The sequence below is a fragment of the Lepidochelys olivacea genome, assembly GCF_965140295.1.
Source record: "Lepidochelys olivacea isolate rLepOli2 genome assembly, chromosome: 24".
Taxonomy (NCBI): domain Eukaryota; kingdom Metazoa; phylum Chordata; order Testudines; family Cheloniidae; genus Lepidochelys; species Lepidochelys olivacea.
In genome coordinates this window covers 13,817,438-13,822,055 of record NC_140434.1, presented here as the reverse complement: position 1 = coordinate 13,822,055, position 4,618 = coordinate 13,817,438, and positions in this window count along the sequence as shown.

Sequence of the window (4,618 nt, the reverse complement as noted above, 5' to 3'; positions counted from 1 at the left end):
CCTCCTGCTCGGAGGCGGCCAGCTCTGCGCGCTGCTCCTGTCCCCAGGTGCTGCCCCCATAGCTCCCATTTGCCATTCCTGGCCAGTGGGAGCTATGGAGCCGGCACTCAGGGTGGGGGCATTACATGGAGCCCCCGTGGCCGCCCCTGAGCCAGAGGGACAGCTCCTTCCCAGGATCCGCATGGAGCCGGGTAGAGAGCCTGCCAGTCCCACTGTGCCAGCAATCGGAGTTTTAACGGGTCGGTCAGTGGTTTTGACTGGAGACACCAGGGTCCCTTTTCGACTGGGTGTTCTGGTCGAAAACCAGGCACCCGGAAACCCTATTTGGGAGGGAGTGTGATCAAGTGATTTGGGATTGAGCAGTGATTGGGAAATCAGAGCTCCTGGATTCTATTGTACCTACAGTACTTGTCTGTCCATGGTATTGCTCAGGTGCCTGTGTAGTTTTGTGTGTAGATTTGCCCTAAGTTATGTGATGTACAGCCACAGCAGTACCTGAATCGGTTTTACGTGTCCGCACTCTGCTCCTTGTGTCGGCTGTGCACGTCCTCATCAGGAGCGCTTGCAGCAATTTAACTGTCCGTGTGGGGCATTGTGGGATGGCTTCTGAAAGTCGACGTAATCACTGCACTGTCTACATCTACATCAACCTAACTAAATCGACCGAAGCACTATGCGCTATGCCTTTTGCGGAGGTGGAGTTATTAAGTCAGTGTAGTAGGCGAGTTACAGAGGTGGGAGCTCCATTTTAGTGCAGACTCCAACAGAATTAGGTTGACATAAGCTGCCCTACATCCATCTAACTCGGTAGTGTAGACCAGGTCTCCATCTGAGCTCTTTGGTCAGACTCCAGGTGAGAGCCCCAACTCCTGCCAGCAGCCAACCCTTATTTCCCCACATCACATTTCCCAGTCCTTTCTTCTTGAGCTGGGGGATTTTTGCTCCACCTCCCTGCTGAGAGGCAGGGAAATCCATCCACCTCGGAGTCATTTATTGCTAGGTGTCAATGTCCTTGTGACTGCATTTGCCATTATCTTCTGGATTCTCCACTGATATGGGGTCCCTCTCAGCCAGTCCTTTTTAATGACCCATCCAGCTGAGACAGCTCGGCGACATTCGTACCGATGTTTCTTACACGTCTACACTAGCAAGCTTAGAGCAGCACAGCTGCACCGATACCCCTGTGCCGCTGTGAGATCGCTCGTGCAGCTGCGTTGTGCTGACGGGAGAGCTCTCCCAGCAACGTAATAAACCCAGCTCAATGAGTGGCGGGAGCTTTGCTGGCAGGAGAGCATCACCCGCCAACATAGCGCTCTGCACACAAGTGCTTATGCCAGCAAAACTTGTGTTGCTCGGCGGGGGTGTTGTTTTTCACACCCCTGAGTGACAAAAGTTTTGCTGACATAAGTGCTCGTGTAGACATGGCCTTAGCGTGCCCTGGGAGCAAACAGTCATTTTGGACACACTGGGGAACACAGAAGGCATATGGGAAAACCGAGGCACACATAGAGATTATAAAAATAGTACACACAATCCCCCCTTCATCACAGCCTGTCACTTTGAGTATCTAACGTCGACTGATAACACATGGATGGTTGAGGTGAAATGATGCCAGTTTTTAAGTGACTCTTCCTACTATGGGCCTGATCCTGTAAGGGGCGAAGCACCTTCTACAACATACTGAGCACCCTCAGCCAATGTTGAGGTCACTGGGATTTGAGGGCTCTCTGAGCCCCACAAGATACGTCCCTTTCAGTCTATTTTAAATATTGCTTTTGTGTGGAGAGGGTTTGCTGCTAAATCTGTGGGTCCTTCACTCCCCAGCCATGGAGTGCCCCCTGGAGAACAGCCAGTACCAGCTCTGTGGAACAGCCTGCCCAGCCACGTGTGTGGACCAGTCAGCCCCCAGCAGCTGCCAAGACCCCTGCGTGGAAAGCTGCCAGTGCAAGGACGGTTTTGTGCTGAGCCAGGGCAAATGCATCCCCAAGGGCGGCTGTGGGTGCCAGTTCGAGGGGCGTCCCTATGCCCCCAACAAGAGCTTCTGGGTCGATGAGGTATGTGGGACACGGTGCATGTGCGATGCAGCCACTGGACAGGTCGAATGCGCGGCCGCTACGTGCAAACACTCGGAGAGGTGCGGGCTAGTGAACGGCGTACGGGGCTGTTACCCCTCCAGCTATGCCACCTGCTCTGTGACAAGGAATCTGCACTACACCACCTTTGATGGACGGAGATACGACTTCCAAGGCACCTGCCGCTACCAGCTCACGGCCCTGTGCAAGAAGGCAGAGGGACTGGTGGACTTTGAAGTCTACTTCCAGGAAAGCAATACTGCTCCTGTGCAGATCAAGGTCTATGAGACCGACATCAGGGTCAGCAATCAATTCCCTGGGAGAATCATGGTGAGTTTCAGAAATCACATCTAGTCTCTAAAACATTTCTGGAAAGTCACCTTTGTGATCAGAAGTCGGTTGCAGAAAAAGCATAGAAGGATCTTAAAAAACAGGTCAAATATTAACTGGATTCTGATGTGAATGGGCAGCCAGTGGAGAAGCTAGAGGGTTGGGGTGATGTGGTTACACTTCATCTGTGTGAGAAGGTGTCAATAGCACCCAGCATATGTGGGAACTTGGAGAGGTGGGACTCACAGAGGAGGGAACAGCAATAGCCAATGCCAGAGAAAAGGAAAGTCTGGTTGGAGGATCCTTCCTAGTCTGGAGAGCAGGGATTCAGGCAGGCTGTAGAGGAGGGAGCAGGTCAACCTGGATGAAGATTTCAGCAGCAGTAGATGGGCCAGAGCTCTGTGCTGGAGCCAGAGGTTCCACCATGAGCGAGCAATGTTTCATATCCCATATGTCTTGCTTTTACAGGTGAACAGTTTCCTGATTACTCTTCCCTTCAACCTCGATGATAAGAAAATCACTATGTATAGAAAGGGCTGGGCCACAGTGATCCAGACAGACTTTGGTCTCACCGTTACTTATGCCGGGTGGTCAGGACGTACCACGATCACTCTGCCAGTCACCTACACGGGAGCTGTGTGTGGTCTGTGTGGCAACTTCAACAGGGACAGGGAGGACGACATGCTCATGAGGGATGGCACGCTGGCACCAAGCCCCATCAGCTTTGGCCAGAGCTGGAAGGTGGGCGACCTCCCAGGATGCTCTGCAGTAACGATACCCCCATGCGCAAGTGTAGAGGCTATTGAAAAACAACAACGAGGTAGCAGAGGGCAGTGTGGGATCATCCTAGACAAGAGTGGCCCTTTCAGAGGATGTCACAGCAAAGTGGAGCCCCATGGATACTTCGTAGACTGCGTGTACGGCTATTGCGTCCTCAGTGGGCGGGAGAGTAACGTCTGCCAGGCCGTTGCTGGCTATTCCGAGGCATGTCAGGAAGCTGGAGCTGTGGTGCGTCCCTGGAGGACGACGAAGTTCTGCTGTGAGTCCCCCGTGTTCACCGCTGCCTGCCCCTTGGGGGATCGTTAATTCTTGTCGGCTGGTAGATGTGGATCTAAACACGGCAGAACATTTTTACAGACAATGGTCTCTCTCAGCAGGCAGCTGCACCCGAGCCCAGGGTGCAGCTGCCAAGGCCACTACGAGTGCTGAACCCACAGCACTAGGGAAACACTGCTAGGAATGTAGTGTGCTCTCCATGGCCAGTCCAGTCCTTGCCTTCCCTTCTGAGACTGGGGCATAGTCAGAGCTGGGACTCAGGGTGGCTACTAACTGGGATGTTTGTCCATTAGGAACGGGGCTGGGAACCCACCGACTCATCCCACACAAGCCGTCAGCTGGGGATGAATTTTAACCGCTACTGACCCGGATTCAAATCAAAAAGCTAGCAGTGAGACCATGAAACAATAAACCGAATTAGAAGCCTCATCGTAGGAGGGAGATTGTCTGTATCCCACCTCCTGGCCTCTGTGAGGCAACCAGTTCATCAGACCTGGGACCCCAGTGCAGATGCTGCCTTTTGTTAATTAGCCAAACCAAGGAAATAGAATATTAGGCGCTGGAATGAAGTTGCATCTTCTCGTGATGGTTCGTTGTGCACATTGCTAATGCGCGATGTGAGCTAACTCTTTGTTCTAATTACAGCTCCGTCCTGTCCCCCGAACAGTCACTACGAATTCTGCAGCAGCAGCTGCGATCTGACATGCAGCAACCTCTATGCCCCGGTGCAATGCACGACCCAGTGTAAGGAAGGCTGCGTGTGTGACGAGGGCTTTGTTCTCAGTGGCGACAGCTGCGTCCCCTTTTCCCAGTGCGGATGCCTCCACTGGGGACTTTACCACCAGGCCGGGGAGACCTTCCACCCGAGCGGTTCATGCGAGGAGCAGTGCGTGTGTCAGGCTGGTGGGGAGGTCGTGTGTAAGGCTTTCTCCTGCGGCGCTGGTGAGCAATGCAGGGTGGTGGACGGTGTCCAGAAATGCCACCCATTTGGATCTGCGACCTGTTCTGCCTCTGGCCATCCCCACTACCTCTCTTTCGACGGGGTCCCCTTTGACTTCCAAGGCACCTGCACCTACATCCTGGCCGAGACCTGCACCGATGCCAGTCATCTTACACCATTCTCTATCAGCGTAGAGAAAGAAGATTGGGGAACAAGGAAC